Here is a 17,932-nt window from a genome sequence, read left to right on the forward strand (position 1 = left end):
CAGCTATTGGATGGACCACAGGGCTCCCAATGGAGGAGCTAGAGAAAGTACCCAAGGAGCTAAAGGGATCTGCAATCCTATAGGTAGAACAACGATATGAACTAACCAGTACCCCCCTGGAGCTCGTGTCCCTAGCTGCATGTGAATCAGAAGGTGGCCTAGTCGGCCATCAGTGGAAAGAGAGGCCCATTAGTCGTGCAAACTTTATATGCCTCAGTACAGGGGAACTACAGGACCAAAACGTGGGAATGGGTGGGTGGGGGAGTGAGTGGGGGAGCATGTGGGGGACTTTTGGGATAGCATTGGAAATGTAAATGAAATAAATAACCAATTTAAAAAAAGAAAAAGAAAAGAAAAATAAGTTATGTAACATTTCTTAATATGTAACTGTCTTAGCTATTTTGGTTGTCAACTAGACTACATTGGAAATTAACTAAAACCCCCAAATGGCTGAGCATACCTGTGAGGGAATTTTTTGCTTACTTAAATCATTTGAAATGGGAAGAAATATCTTTAGTCTGGATCTTTTGGAAGGGAAGAGCCATCACTAATCTGAATCACAGCTGCTGTCGGAAGCCTATATACAGACATGAAAGAAGGAAGCAGTTGCTCTTGCCTGCTTGCTCTCACTTCACTGGCAAGTCTGTTACTTCACTAGAATTAGAGCTTGCTTCTTCAGGATTCCAGGGTATTTTGATGAGCAGCTGAGATGACTGGTGTCACGGACTGTACAACTACTGGATGTTTGGACTTCATGTTCATAGGCAGTCATTTTTGGATTAGCTGGACCACAGTCTGTAAGTAATTCTAATAAATCTCCATATATATATATATATTTTTTTTTACAAGCTTTATTACTCTAGAGAACCATGACTAATATAATAACAAAGGCCATCAAAATCATGTTGAGGTCTTGAACTAAAATTTTTATTAAGGACTAACAACACCAACCACACATTTAAATAGCACATAAGTAACTATTGCATAAAATTTTGTTAAAGCATTTTAAGTAGCAAAATTGGAATAGAAAAAGATTAAATTTTAAATAGCACAAATGGATCAGGTGAAATAGTTCGGTGACTTACAAGTGTTTACCCTCAATCCTTTTGACCTGAGTTTGATACTTAGGACCCAAAAATAGAAGAGGAGACTCATCTTCTGAAAACTGCCCTCTGACTCGCACATATACTATGGCATATGTAGGCCACACACATACACATACATATATGAACACAAAAATAAAATTTAAACATACAAGTATGGTAAATAATTACAATAGATAAAACATATCTTATCCCTCAAATACAGACATAAGTAAATATTTTCTATCTTTTATTCATCTGTCTATATACCCATCAAATGTTTAGTGTTTATGCTCTATGAATCTGTTATTTTGTTTGGTTTTTTTCTTTTAGTAATAGACCAATGAATTTAAAATTCTCTCTAGGAGGCATGTTGGCACATTTTTTTAATACTTGCAAAAGGTGTTTATATATATATATATATATATATATATATATATATATATATATATATATATATATACTGCCACCTACTTCAGACTGGGCAGTGAACACTCAAATGAGATTTTGACACATGAGAGTCTATGTTAGATGATAAAGACCTATTGTAAATGATGTTGTCTCTAGAATATGTACCTTGGGAAGAAAAAGAGAAGGAGGAGAAAGGGAAGGAGAATGAGGGGGACATGAGAAAGAAGAAGAAGGAAGGATGGTGAATAATAAAGGACAGGAAGAGATGAGAAAATTTTTCTAATTTTGTGTGTGAAAGTTTTTTGAACCACCTTTCTTGAAAACACTTATTCTCATTCTTGCCTCTCTCTGTAATAGAGAAATACTTCTCTATTACATCTAGATTTCCCACAGGTTGATCATCATCACAGTGTTTTTGTATAATGAGCAATAAAAATGTAATTATACTAGGTAATTGGTAAATGTGTAAAAAACAAATCCATGGCACAAATTAAATACGAGACTTTAACTTTCTCTGTTATCTATATAAAGCCAAACACACCAAGGAAAAAAACTTTTTAAAAGATAGTGTCACATACTTTGTTGGGTACAACAATCAAACCATCAAAAATGTGAGCTCTTAGCAGTTACAGAAAAACATTACTTGCAAAACTAATTTCACAGCAGTAATATAAATTGTTGTAACATTGCATTATCTTTCCAAGATAGCTTTAAAGGAATACTATCTTTGATCACAGAGGAAATCTGATATAGACATAATTGACTTTTTTTCAATTTTTTCAAATAGATACTTTCTTTTTAAATTTTTAAAAAATATTTTTATTAGGTATTTTCCTCATTTACATTTCCAATGCTATTCCAAAAGTCCCCCATACCCTCCCCACCACTCCCCTACCAACCCACTCCCACTTTTTGGCCCTGGCATTCCCCTGTACTGGGACATATAAAGTTTGCAAGTCCAATGGCCTCTCTTTCCAGGGATGGCCTACTAGGCCATATTTTGATACATATGCAGCTAGAGACACGAGCTCCAGGGGGGTACTGGTTAGTTCATAATGTTGTTCCACCTATAGGGTTGCAGTTCCCTTTAGCTCATTGAGTACTTTCTCTAGCTCCTCCATTGGGGGCCCTGTGGTCCATCCAATAGCTGACTGTGAGCATCCACTTCTGTGTTTGCTAGGCCCCGGCATAGTCTCACAAGAGAGAGCTATATCTGGGTCCTTTCAGCAAAATCTTGCTAGTGTGTGCAATGGTGTCAGCGTTTGGAAGTTGATTATGGGATGGATCCCTGGATATGGCAGTCTCTAGATGGTCCATCCTTTCTTCACAGCTCCAAATTTTGTCTCTGTAACTCCTTCCATGGGTGTTTTGTTCCCAATTCTGAGAAGGGGCAAAGTGTCCACACTTTGGTCTTTGTTCTTCTTGAGTTTCATGCGTTTAGCAAATTGTATCTTATATCTTGGGTATCCTAAGTTTCTAGGCTAATATCCACTTATCAGTGAGTGCATATTGTGTGAGTTCCTTTGTGATTGGGTTACCTCACTCAGGATGATGCCCTCTAGGTCCACCCATTTGCCTAGGAATTTCATAAATTCGTTCTTTTTAATAGCTGAGTAGCACTCCATTGTGTAAATGTACCACATTTTCTGTATCCATTCCTCTGTTGAGGGGCATCTGGGTTCTTTCCAGCTTCTGACTATTATAAATAAGGCTGCTATGAACATAGTGGAGCATGTGTCCTTCTTACCGGTTGGGACATCTTCTGGATATATGCCCAAGAGAAGTATTGCGGGATCCTCTGGTAGTACTATGTCCAATTTTCTGAGGAACTGCCAGACTGATTTCCAGAGTGGTTGTACAAGCTTGCAATCCCACCAGCAATGGAGGAGTGTTCCTCTTCCTCCACATCCTCACCAGCATCTGCTGTCACCTGAATTTTTGATCTTTTCTTAAAGATAATACTAGTATATGTGTGACAATGGGTTCCATGTTGACAGTTTCATACAATGATTATTGGATCATAGGTCATGCCTTTTGCCATCTCTTCTCCATTATTCCTCCCCTCATCGTCTCCCACTTCTCACAAAGCCCCTGCAAGATATCTTTGTCAAATATCAATCACTCTTATTTTTATTCAAAGCCTTGTGCTCTGAACTGAGCCTGAACCCCTAGGTAGATGAGAATGACTTTGAATTCCTAGTTTTGCTTCTATCTCTAAAATGTTGGAATAGCAGGCGTGCACTGCCATGGCCAATACTAAATTAGTAACTCAGCCCTGGCATTTACTAAATTGGTGATGTTAGGAGCTGTATCTGTTACTTTCATTGTTTTGATGAAATATCTGACAGGATCTAAGTTTTAAAGGATTTCTTTTGGCTCATGGTTTGAGATAGGATTCACCATGATTAGTAAGGCATGGTAGGTCCTGGCAGTGGGACCATGTGGGAGGTGGTTACATTGTTTCTAATTTCAGGAAGCTGATGATTATCAGGCATTGTCCATTTTCCTTTCATATACAGTTTGTGTACCCAGTGAAACTATATTAGGGCTAAGCACAGGAATTCTGGAGGCAGGGTGCTTGAATTCCTACCTTGGCATATCTGTACATGAATTTTGAATATAATTTTTTCTATTAGTGTTTGATCTTCCTGTAAATAAGGAGGGAATTACTGACACTATTGCTCTGCAAACACAGGAAGAAAATAAATACTAATATTTTACTGTGTGATTTACTCTAGTCTGTTCTATCAGTTTAAAAATGGGACAGTATTTATAGCAGTTTAAGAAGATTTTCATATAAAATGAATCAAAATAGTAATGGGATGTGGGGAAGGACATTGATATTTTATACCTGCTGCATCTTTTACATTCAGGCAAAAGCTACAGCAAGGGTAAATCTCAGCTCCCTCCTTAGAAACGTAATTACAACTGTGTTTAATCTTGCATTTCTATGTAAGAAAATAGGCTCAGAGATAACCTCCTTTATTTATCCAACCATCCCAGTACTAGTTATTGAAATTAAGACAAAAACACTAGTCCAAGGATCAGTGCCTATGTTCAAAATTTCATTTCAATAAAACCAAAACTTTTCTACTCTAGATCAGTGAGCAATCATTGTCTATAAATAACTACTAAATACAAATCTTCAATGTTATGAATTTACAGTTATTAAATAATGGCTAATAAATGTTCAAAAGATATCTACATATGAAAAACATAGGAAAGATAAAAGAATATCCCCTCTAATACAAGTCACTTAACAAACATGCTATGATTCCATGGCACTGTCTCAGGGCATCCATATTTGGAATATTAGGCCACTAAGTATTTCCTACAAGAGTATGAAGTGTTCTGTGGAAGTTTAGAATTACCATTGCTATCCACAAAATTTCTTTGTATTATTTTTCTAATAAAATTTAATTACCCAAATACAGCAGGTTCCCTAGAGCCCCCAGTTCTGGAGATTTTGTTGTTAGTTGCCATGTTTATCATCTTTAAGTTTAACAGCTGTGGAATTATGTAGTCACAATGCAAGATGCCAAAGTAATTTTAAGGAGACATTTGATAAACATGATTTATTGGCATCTTTATGTTGACTCTCCAAGCTGTGGGTAGATATAAGCTCTTGAAAGTTGCTTCGATTGGGCTGAATATCTAAGCTGTGATTCAAGTGGTTTCTTCCTATAATTCCCACTGAGAGACTAGTTTCCTGGCCCCTGTGCACTCCTGGCAGAAAATGACAGATACCAAAGGGAGTAATTTGGCTCAAAGACTTAGACATTTTATCCATATTTATTACTTTACATCCCATATCCAAACCTTCATTGACACTGTGCAATGAACCACATATTCTTAGTTTTACAGATCTTAGAAGGAAAGAAGCCAGGAATCTGATATTGGCACTCTCAGCACCACAGCCTTACTAAGGCATGGAATCACTGAGTCTTTTGGCTTCTTCCTCTGGCATTGGTGTTCAAAGGTATCTATCTTGTAAATATGAAGCAAATAAAATTAGGCTATGTTTGTACACATGGTTTGCAATCTTTAAGACATCTTATGATGCTGATATGTTTTGAGCTTGACAACTAAAAATAAACATTAATAGTTATCATGAAACTTGAGATGTAGTTCTGTAGTAGAGTGCTATCCTAGTTTATACAAGGCTCTTGATCAGACCCAGAAAAACACAGACACACTCACTCATGCACACACACACACACACTCTTGAACTTGCAATCACAATTTCTGAACTCATCTTTCCTAGATGTTTAGCTAATTGAATTAAAATAAATAACCTCTTGTTGCTAGTAAGAAGACATCCTAGAATTACCTGGTTGTAGAAACATCACTGACCTGAAGAATCACTATGGTTGAATGAATCAAGTAGGTGAATCTTGTAAAGCAGGGTTAAGAACAAATACAAATTCCTGATTATGTAATACCTTAAATACCCCACTTTAAGTTAGCAAACTCTTCTCTTACATGAGCATCAGATCAACCACAAGACTTTTAATACAGTTCCAGAGAGGCTGGATCCCATCAGCTCAGGAAGATCAAAGATATTAAAACAAGATCCTACACTGGCCTGCTATACAGGCTCCAGTCACCATCTCAACCCAGAGGTCATTTTTTTTTTTTGGCAGAACTACTCCTTCCTGCTTCCTGTTCCAGGCATTTGAGTGATTTGTTGTGCAGTGGGAAGTACTGTATATATCCAGCCAGATAACAAAGTAAAAGCTTTCTGCAGACATAAGCAAACCTGTAATGCAAGTTGAAAATCAACCCTGTAAAGCAAGTTGAGACTGTAGGGAATCCTATCTGCTTAGGATAGGTACCTCGGGTTCTTCCAGTTCCCTCTTCGCAGAACTCATGCAAGCTGAGTAGCCATAACCCTGTTCAGCAAAGTCCACCATCCATGCACCTTCCCCTTTTTTACCTACAAATCTGTGAAGAAAAGCACTTGTAGATTCCTTGTGTATTTTATGTTAATTAATAGTCACAACATTGTAGCTTATAGAAGTTTAATTATTAAATTTGCTGACGATAGCAACCCGCAGAACTCAAAAACGTCAACAAGTTGAAGTGCCCAAATGAAGATGCTGCAGTCGCACTTGGGAGGAGAAGAAAGCAATCACAAGTGGGGAGGGTGGGAGGTATCAGGAAGGGAAAGTAGACAAGGTAGGGAGGAGAGAGGAACATGATCTGGTATTGGGTGACAGTAAAGGACTGAAGTCCTGAGGGCCAGTAGAAAGAATGGAAACATTCAACTTTGGGAGACAGGAGGTTGGGGGGACCCTCCAGAATACACTAGAGACCTGGGAGGTGAGAGACTCTCAGGAATCAAAGGGAGGGATCTTAGATAAAATGTCTGACAGTAGGGACAGGGAAATTATAGAGCCTACCTCCAGCAGGAGGACAGGGCATCAAACGAGGGAGGGAGGGCATCTCATAGTCACAACTCTGACCCATAATTGTTCCTGTCTGAGAGAATTACAGGGATGGAAATGTAGAGGAGCCTGAGAAAAAGACGGTCCAGTGACAGGCACAAGGTGGGATCCAGCTCAAGAGGAGGTTCCAAGACCTGGCACTATTACTGAGGCTATGGAGCATTCACAAAAAGGGATCTAACATGACCATGCTCTGGAAGACCCAACAAGCAACTGAAAGAGTCAGATGCAGAGTTTTGCACCCAAACAATGAACAGAAGCTGCTGCCCCTGTTGTTGAATTAGGAAAGGCTAAAAGAAGTTGAAGAGAAAGGCAGCCCTGTAGGAGGACCAGCAGTCTCAATTAATCTGGCCGCCTGAGATCTTTCAAACACTGGACCACAAAACAGACAACATATACCAGCTGATATGAGGCCCCCAACACATTACAGTGGAGGACTTCCCGGTCTGTGTCCATTCAGAGATGATGCATGTAACCGTCAAGAGACTGGAGGCCCAAGGTAGTTTAGAGGTGGGGTAGGGAGTAGGGACATCCACATGGAGACAGAGGGTAGGGATGAGGTATGGGATGTGGAAAAGTCAGAGGGTGGACAGGACGGGTGGGGAATGAAATATGGAGTGAAATATGATGTTTATATATATATATATATATATATATATATATATATATATATATGATATATATGAGTGTGTGTGTGTATTCGGTGCTCGTCAACACAAAACACAGTCCAAGAATTAAATGTGACTATGTCTTCACTACCTGGCTATTATAGTTTCTCTATACCACTGCCATTATTTCTGTCACATGGAATTTGGTTTCAAGGATTTTAAAGAGAATATATCGTTAAGATCCCCTCTAATTTTTTTCTTTTACTAATGGTAAGATCTTATTGCTAAAGACACACACAATCTTGTAGAATACAGAGAAATCAAGCTAGAACTGTTTTAGAAGCTTCCTTCATGCTGGCTAGCTTTAATACTAGCTGCAAGATGAAAATGATTTCTAGTCCTCAAAGATAGTTATCATTGTGTAAGTCTTAGAAACTATTGGAAATTTAAGTGTTGTGTTAACACATACAAAGAAATCCAAAACAGCGAATTCATGTTTTGTCTCCAAAAAAACAAAGACAAACAAAACAAAACACCCCCCCCCCAAAGAGAAATAATGGGAAAGAAGGAAATAACATTTGGACATTGAAAAAAAAATTGCCTTTGTTTGCACCTGCATGTAGAAAATCAGATGCCTTACTATTTTGTTATATTTTGTTTTACACTCCTATGGCTGATTTCATCCCATTCTCTTGTCATGAATTTCACAATGAAAGGAAAAGTCTGAGGTGTCCAGAATTTCCTGCCATCGTAAATCACACCATGATGATTCTAAGTGATTGTCACCTATTGTCCTTGATTTTGGTATTTTTTCCTTTCTCTATCTGTGTGTCCTTCAACACTCACCATGCTTCCTCGTGTCTGCTGAGGTCAATAGTGGGGAACTGTAGATGAGCCAAAGACCCTAACTGTATGCTCTCCAGTCTCCTTCACATCATAGACTAACCCCACTGCTTACTTAAGTGCAGGTACTTACATGCCGGTACTATTTTATTCTGCATGCTTTATTACTGTTAAATGGACAACTTCTGATAAAGGTGATGATTTCAGGAATAAGTAAATTCGAAAAGATTATATCCTTTTAAAGAAAATTACATGGAAAGTTAAATTTCCCCATGTCATAGTTTGTGGTTTTGTTATAATGGAATAAGACAAGGAACTTTTCATTTGGGTTTCCACTTAGCATTTAAATTCTTATAACCAAGGCTTTGAATCTGCATATAAAAGATGACTTAAAAGAAAGAACTGCATCAGTAACATTAATCTAAAATTGAATAAAGAAAGCAAAGCTTGAAAATTATTTATTTACATATGAATTTCTGTGACTCAAAAATGAACTTTGAGAAGTAGTAAGTTTTACATTTCTACACTTTTAAAATTTTTAAACATTTTTTAAAACTTTAAATATTGAATACAAAATAATGATTATGATTTATATCAAAATTAATATCTTCTCTTACAGATAAAAGAGAGTAAGCTGAAAGGCTTTAAAGGAGGGGTGGGATAATCCTTCATATATTCTTATCTATTGCATATGTGTTAGTCTAAAGTGTAAGATGCCTGGACTAGGGAACAGACTTTTTGATGTGATCAGAAAACTTATTTGAGATGGGATCTTTGAAACAAAAACAAGTCCTACTCCAATACAGAATAATTTAGCAAATCAAAGGTCAGTCATTTGCTTGTCAAGCCCAAGCATATGAAGAATACCAGGATGAACAAGAAGGCTGACACATCATTCAGTTAGTATGTCTTGCACACAAATCAGTAAGTACTTGTTTCCAACAGTCAATCCAAAATAAATAGCCTTGTATTATAGAGGGATTTACTTGTATACATTTCTCTATCCCAGCACCCAGAACAGGTCTTAGAATATGCCAAGCAGGAGAAGAGTTGCATCTTGTATTCTGCTCAGAGTGTTAGCTTTAGCTTTGAAGTTGAGGAACATCCTACATATTTTCTTTTACAATGTCAAGAACACGAATGAGTTTAAATTGACTCAAGCTGTCTCTTAAAGAACAAATGGTTCTGTATAGCTTGTCTCTTTGATCCTGAAGATATCCAGGATCTGCTGCTTTTGAAAAATCAAACCTGTTCAACATTTTCTAGCATTGGAACTGATGAAATAGTAGCTGGTATTATCAAGTCAACCTCTTATCCATCCCACTTTTTAAAACACATACCAATTGCAGACACACATACACGCACACACACAGTCATCAGCCAAATGACTGTTCAAACTGATGAATGCAAGAAGGCAGTGACCATGGGTAAGAATTTGTACAAATATGAGTTCATAAATGTGCAAACTTAATTTTTGTCATTGATGAAGATAACATCCATTAAATGTATTCCAGTAGATAAAAGTTCAAAATATTAAAATAACTTAACAAAAATGTTATAAATGTGGTTCAAATAACACAAAAGCACAAAGTAAATAGTTAAAAATCAAAGAATCCTGGGTGACTTTCTGGAAGTCTCCAAAAAAGTCATGCAAATCCTTCTAACAAAAAGAAATGGTGGAAATCAAAAAAATAGTAAGTTGTAATCAAGAGTGATGACAAAATAACCTGCCTTTCCAGGTGGTTGTATAGGAAGCTTTTGCCATAGGAAGAATCAATATTAAATACTATAAAGATGTAACTCCATCACTAGTAGTTTGTAAAAAGCCTGGGTTCAGTTGGGGACTGACCTGTGTCTTCCCAACAGTGAAGTAACTCCACTTAAAGATGGCACTTCTAGGCAAGGGTGAAAGCCTCCCTGTCCAGTCTGAGATGCAACTTCTACTAAGCTTGTCAAAATTTGAAGGACCTGAATTTATGGCATAGTCAATAAATAGTGGCAGTTTAAGCACCGCATATGAGATGCCCATTCTAATCATTGTGATCTCTGAAATGTGAGCTTCCTTCACACCATAAAGCTAAGGGAAGCCAAAACCTACTTCCTTTAAAATAAAGACTGGTTTACACCACTATGCACTTCATGAGAATGTTATTTCCATTCAATGATATAATAACAGGAGCAATAAATCCTCTACTACTCATGGACACTCTCGTTGCCCAGGACCAAGGAAGAGGCACAAAGCATGCACTTGCTGGATTTGAGGCTCCTGAATGTTGTGAAATTTGGGGTGTTTCCTAGGGAAACGGATCAGTAGTATTACATAATTAAATGCACCACATCTGCTTAGCAACAAATTTGTATTGGCAAAAAATGTACTCAGCGTACTAAGCTAGAGTCACCCTCATGAATACCACAGAGGATCTTGGAAAGCTAGAATATCTCCAGTAAGGGATGCTAATTTACAAGACACAGAAAAAGAATATGCAAATTTTTGTAAACAACTATTATTTGGAAAAGCATCCTGGAATACTAAGAAGCAATAAGAACAAGAGAAAACACACATACATAATTTACACACACACACACACACACACAACACACACAACACCTGAAGGCCTAATCTCACAATTCTAGTTGAATGATTTTTCTGGTAAATTCACTACATCAGAGCTGATATTAAAATGTTAGTGTGAACACAAAGCCTTTTTGCTGCTCTAATCTGTGAGAGACTCAAAACTTTCTGTTTCCAAGACAGTGTTTGTCCCCTTCTGGAAATATTTTTGGTGACCTGCTTTAACTGAACTACTTTGGGGAAATAAAAGAGAAACTTGTAATTCTGTCTTCATAAATGCTTACCACTTCAGAAATTGTACTTTTCAGGGCTAGAGGGATAACTCATTAATTAAGACCTTATACTGTGCTTACAAAGGACCAGAGTTCAGTTCCCAGAAGCCATATCAGGTAACTCACAACCTCCTGTGACTTCAGCTCTAGGGTCTCATACACCGCCCAGGGAACAGGAACTCATATGCACATATATACACAAAGAGGAGTACACACACAAGAAGGCACACACATGTCCACACAGCTAAAATAAATAGATTTTTTAAAGATTAAAACTTTTCCACCATTGTCTCTTTGTACTCAGAGAATTTTGTTATTATTATTATTATTATTATTATTGTTTTGTTTTTGTTTTTGTGACTTCTTTGCAAAATTCAGTCACACATATCTTGAATACCTTGACACTAGTGAGCAATCCACTGATACTCGTTTGAGGCTTTTTCTTATGTTAACACATTTCATATTGTTATCTCTTCCAATTCAACCTTTTCTTCATTTTCCATCTGCAATATTTACTCTCCTAATATCATTCAATGTGTTTATCTTCTTGGGCATTTTCATTTCTAAAACTCTGATGTGGATCTTCTTAAAAAAACGTCTGTTTGATTTAGCATCATTTTCCTATAGGAAAGTTATAGCTTTAAATATCTTATCTACTCAGTCTAATATTAGTTTATAGCACTTTGGCATGGATTTCTTTTACTTTAATAAACTTTTTTTTTTTACAATTGTGAAAAATATTGGATTTCACTCTGACAGTTCCATGCCTGTGTATTATATAGATTGATGATATCCACACTTTTATTATCCTCTCTGTAACCCTCCCCTTGTCATCCCACTCCCCTCCTCTTTCCAAACAGCACGCTACCTCTATATCCATATCACTGTCTAAAAATCAAGATAGTCAAGGGAGGAAAATAGGGTATTTATGTTTCTGACGCTGGGCTATTTCACCTGTGATCTCCTATTCTGTGGGTTTTTTCCCTGTAGATGCCATGATTTAATTCCTCTTTTAGACTCAGCAGTACTCCGTTGTGTATATATGCATTAAGCTTTCTTTACCCACTTAGTCATTAATAGAGACCTAGGCTAGTCCGTCCACATTCTGTCAATTATGGATAGTGCTGCGGTAAATAGTATATGGAGTGTGAAGTAATGTATGTCCTATGCTGGCTGACTCATTTGGGCATATATCCATGAATGGCGTAGCAGGGCTGAAGGTGGTTCTGCTTTCTGTTTTTTGAAGAATCTCATGCTGACTTCCAGGAGGATGATCTAACTTACATTCCCACTAGCTGATATAAAGATTCCTTTTGCCTGGATGGATCTTTTATTTTTATCTTTTCTTCTCCTATACAACACAACCCACCCTCAGTTTCCCCTCCATTCCACCCACTTCTTCACACATCCCCTTTCTTTTAATCCCCCCCCTCCTCATTTTTCCTTCAGAAAAGCACAAGTCACCTGAAATGGCCTAGGAAGATACAATAAAACTAAGCACATGCGCTCATATCAAGGTTTCATGAGGACACCTAATAGGAGAAAAAAAAATGTCCCAAAGGCAGACAAAAGAGTAAGAAACACTCACCCCCACTCCCATTGTTGGACCTCAACAAAGACACCAAGCTAACAACTATAACATACGTGTAGACCTAGCTCAGATCCATGCCGGCTCCATGATTGTTACTTCAGGTTTTGGGACCCCCTATGAGCCCTGTTCTGTTGATTCTGTGGGACACGTTCTCATTGTGCCCTTGACTCCTCTAGCCTTTGAAAAATTTCCTCACCCTGTTCTTCCCCCCACTTCGGGGAATTCTCCAAGATCCAAGGGAGGAACCCGATAGAGATCTCCAACTTGGGCTCTCTCTGAGCCTAATGTTTGCCTATAGGTCTCTCTGTCTGCTCCCATCAGCTGACAGGGTGATGATGATTGGAGTAGACATCAATCTATGAGTATAGCAGAATATCGTTAGGAATCATTTTATTGACTTTTTGCTCGGTCTCTGGGCTCTCCAGCCTCTGGTTCCTTGTCAATCTGGGTGGATCTTTACTGGTTAACTTTCTATCGGACATTGTGTCTTGCAAAATCTCTGAATATTCAATGAATTATCAGACTCCAGACATTATAAATTTACCTTGTTCACAGTGCTCCATATTTTTGTGTTACTACAGTATTCTTTCTGTATGTTTCCTGGAATTCTATTATTTGGAAGCAGGAATTTTAATTTCATGGTTTTTAAACCTTGCTGTATAATAAAAGCAGCCCTTAGTCTGAGGCAAATTACTCTTACCATAATTTCACCTAGCCAATGAGCAGCTCTGCCTCATCAACCTAAGGATTTGCTGCGCACTGCCAGGATTTCTTTACCACTTTACAGGAGGAATGGAAATGAATTTGTGACTCCTAGGCCTTGCTCCATTTATTTACAGTCTCCCAGGAATCACTGTCCAACATTGCCTAATATTCAGCCTCTTAACCAGGCTCACATATTTTGGTCAGTAGTTTGTTCAATCAGGCAGGGCACTAAATCTGGTCCCTGTAACTTCATTTTAGCCACAGGCAACATCTCCAGGGAACAATTGAAATCTCTTCATAAGCCGTTTTCCTACTTTGAAATTTGATCTTCTTAAATTTTATTACATTACTTTCTTGTTTAAATTTTTCTGTAATTCCAGATTGCCACAAGAGAGTGCCCAAATGTCTATCTTTCAGAACAATCAGATCTGTGGTAAAGTTTTTGCCAGTAAAATGAGCAAAACAAAAACAGTATTTTGAGTTCATAAAACCATTTTATTGTGTAATACAGCATAAAAAATGGTTGACTAAATTGCATAGTTTAATAAAATATCACTAAGTAAAATATCCATCTAACCATTAAATTAAGGAATATTGCTAGTTCCACAGAAACTACACATTAAGACCCTTCCAACACACACTTCATATATAATGAAGTTAACATTCCTTTTTTTTTGTCTTCTCAGTAATTGCCTTTTTTTATATGTTATTTTTCTATGCAGTAAACTATGATGGACTGGAACCTGAAGGAAATGTGGTAACAGTTTTAGAGATGTTGGGATTTTTTTGAGAGAAGTGACTTTTAGCTCGCTGAGCGTACAGATTCATCTAACTGGAAACCAAGGGGTAAACCTTTGGAAGGTAATCACGTTATCAAAATTATGAGAAATACTATCACGTTAGACTTGAAACTTCTAATCAGATGGATTGGGAGGGTTTTGCAGGATTTTCTCTGTCCAATCACATTAGGGCAGTGGCAGGCCTGTGATTGGACAGGAAAAGGGACGAGGAGCTTGGAGTTTGGAAGCTAGGGAGAGAGAGAGAGAAGTAGCAGGAGGGGAGAAGGAGAGAAGCCAACATGGAGGCAGACTAACAGGAAGATGATCCTGATTCTAAGTGGTTTTAAACAGTCACAAGTAGCTAAGATTTTCACAAGGTTAGAATAATTGGGTTAAAGCTTTATCTCTATCAATTGGCTCTGAAATTATTGTATTAGCATCTTGTAAATTGTGATTTTGTTATGTAAATCTGATTGGATAATTAAGCTTTAAGAGTCATGTTTCTACTGGGTAACTAGGTGTTGAGATAGCTGATCGTGGGGGATGGGGGGCATTGAGTAAAAGCAAGATGAACTTGCTAGCTGGGAGAGAGTAGCTCAGCGGTGAGAACACCCTGAGCAGGACCCCACTGGGACATATGTTGTGGCTCACCAGTGCTGTTACTAGAGCAGGAACACTGACCGACCAGCAGGGCAGGAGAGATGGCGGGTTGACTTTTTCAATATTTCCCGCAACAGGGGGCAAAAGGAATTATTTTTGAAAAAGAAAAAAATCAAATATCTAGTGACCCTACTCACACTGAAAAGATGTAAACAACTAGCTTCAGAGATGTGGGTTTTGTTTTTTTTTTTTTTTTCAGAATTCTCAAGAAATTAATTTTTATGGAAAATATGAGGCTTAGGAAATGACAGGAAGACTGCTTATTTTTAAAGAGTTCTGAATGAAACACAGAGATCTGTAGATTAATCTTATCTATAAATGTCAGTAAATATATTTTAAAATTATTACCATCAAATTAAATGAAACATCATCAAGATTGATTTGTTTCAGGAATAAAAATAATAACAAGTTTATTAAAGTGGTTAATTGTATCAACAGGTAAATAAATATTTTTATAATGCTAAATATTTATTTGTTTGTTTGTTTATAAACAAATATTTTCAAAGCCCATTTTACTCTAGGTATTATTTAAGATCTGAAGATGCAGGACAAACATTCTAATATCCCTAGCCTTGTGAAATCTGTATTATATTGAAAACAAAGACACTGATTTTTTTTTAGTTAAAAAAATAGTATAATTTTTGTTTTGTTTTTGTTTTTGTTTTCTTTTTTTCAAGACAGGTTTTCTCTGTGTAGCCCTGGCTGTCCTGGAACTCACTCTGTAGACCAGGCTGGCCTCCAACTCAGAAATCCTCCTGCCTCTGCCTCCCAAGTGCTGGGATTAAAGGCATGCACCACCACTGCCCAGCTTTAAAAAAATACTATAATTTTATGTATCACAATTAAAATCAAAATTGTCACATGAGGGAATTGAACATCAAAGAATGGAGTATTTAATTTAGGAAATGAATGAAAATACACTTTTAGAGACAGGAATGATACAGAGGAGCCTGGCAGTATTTGAAGAGTTTTTAAAAAAGACATGCTTCCTTGGACAGAAATTGAAAATATAAAGATCCAGGTATTAAAAGTGCTATATCCCAGAAATGGCAGAGAAGCCAGTGTTTTAAGGAAAGAAGAGCGCAACAGAAACTGAAACCTCAACAGAAGGTAGGGCTCAACAGAAGGTAGGGCTCATGAACTTTCTTTCTTTATTTTTTAATTGGGTATTTATTTCATTTACATTTCCAATGCTATCCCAAAAGTCCCCCACACGCTCCCCCACCCATCCACTCCCACTTCTTGGCCCTGTCGTTCTCCTGTACTGAGGCATATAAAGTTTGCACGACTAATGGACCTCTCTTGCCACTGATGGCCAACTAGGCCATTTTCTGATTCATATGCAGCTAGAGACATGAGCTCCGGGGGTACTGGTTAGTTCATAATGTTGTTCCACCTATAGGATTGCAGATCCCTATAGCTCCTTGGGCACTTTCTCTAGCTCCTCCATTGGGGGCCCTGTGATCCATCTAATAGCTGACTGTGAGCATCCACTTCTGTGTTTGCTAGGTCCCGGCATAGTCTCACAAGAGACAGCTCTATCTGGGTCCTTTCAGCAAAATCTTGCTAGTGTATGCAATGATGTCAGCGTTTGGAAGCTGATTATGAGATGGATCCCTGGATATAGCAGTCTCTAGATGGTCCATCCTTTCGCTCATGAACTTTCTAAGAAGGTCTTAAGTATGTCCTTGGAAGACTTCAAACAGGAAAGACATGTAATTTATCTCCATTTATAAAATGTCACTTCTTTGAGATGAATGTGTTATGGGCTATAGGCATAGTTAAGAGAACAATAGGGGATATAGGGAACTGGGCAAGAGCAATAAGGTAATGGATTTCTGTTGAGATAGTTAGACACATACTAATATTAGTTCCTACTATAGTATTTGAAATGGCTGTCTTTACCTATCAAAGAAGATGAACGTGTTTATAAGTCTTCCACAAATCAAAGACGACTTAGTTTAGCTTGCAATTTTGTTTCAATTTAATTTAAATTTACTTTGTTTGGCTTTTTACAGGGGTAAAAGCTTGTGTGTTATTTGGCGGTTTTGTGAAGAAGTATGATAAGATTGTTTTTCTATTTCAAAAATTAATAATACTTCTCCAAGCAAGGATAAACCCTACATTCTAATAGTTACATGATATTAATGTGTGGTACAATTTCTCTCTCTTAAAATATCTGGTGACAGAAGAGGACAACTGACAAAGTAATTTGAGAGCATCAAGAAAAAAATGAGCATTTTTATTTTTCCAAAGTAACTACAGATTCCAAGTTGCTATGAGAAAGTGACATGAAAAATCACTCTTGCAAGTCAAATCCTCCACACCAGCAGTTCTCACCCTGTGTGTTGGGACCCTTTGGGGTCTCCTACCAGATATCCTGCATATAAAATGCTTACACAGCAGTAGGAAAATTGTAGTTACAAAGTAACAAAGAAATAATTTTATGGCTGGGGGGGGGGGTACATCACAACATGAAAAACTGTATTAAAGGGTTCCAGCGTTAGGAAGGTTGAGAATTCCTGCTTTACACCATTGTAAATCCCACGTTGTGAGGCTTTCTGTCTGTAGTCAAACTGGATGGCTTGACTACAATGTTTTCCAGAGAGAGACAGAATGGGCAGATTTCTACACAGGAACAGAAATGTTTTCAATGATACTTTTGCAAATCAGCCCCTGGAGATGCTGTAAGACCTAAAGAAGGCTTCAAGTGATCCTGTTTTCTCAGCCTGTGCCTCTTCAATCACAAATGTCAAATGGGGGGGGGGGGGAGTCGGGGGTCGGTGGTGGAGCTGAAAAGGAAAGGGAAACACAATCATCACTATCAGAAAAAGAAATATTTTAAATTACCTTGAAATGGTGCGGCCCATGTGTTACCCCACAAACCACACAAACACTGATCTCAGTCAGACAGGGATGGTTTATTGATTGAATACCTAAATCTGATCAGATCAGGGATGTA

General features: G+C 37.6%; 1 long non-coding RNA gene across 1 annotated transcript in view; it reads left to right on the forward strand.

Moving 5' to 3' along the window:
* The first annotated feature begins 608 nt into the window (after nucleotides 1–608).
* Gm40652 overlaps nucleotides 609–17,932 on the forward strand; it is a 42,959-nt gene continuing 25,635 nt past the window's right edge. The window contains exon 1 of the long non-coding RNA XR_871657.2: nucleotides 609–797. This is a non-coding gene — a long non-coding RNA (predicted gene, 40652). The remainder of the gene's footprint in view (nucleotides 798–17,932) is intronic.

This window comes from Mus musculus, chromosome 10 (genome assembly GCF_000001635.26).
Source record: "Mus musculus strain C57BL/6J chromosome 10, GRCm38.p6 C57BL/6J".
Lineage (NCBI taxonomy): Eukaryota > Metazoa > Chordata > Mammalia > Rodentia > Muridae > Mus > Mus musculus.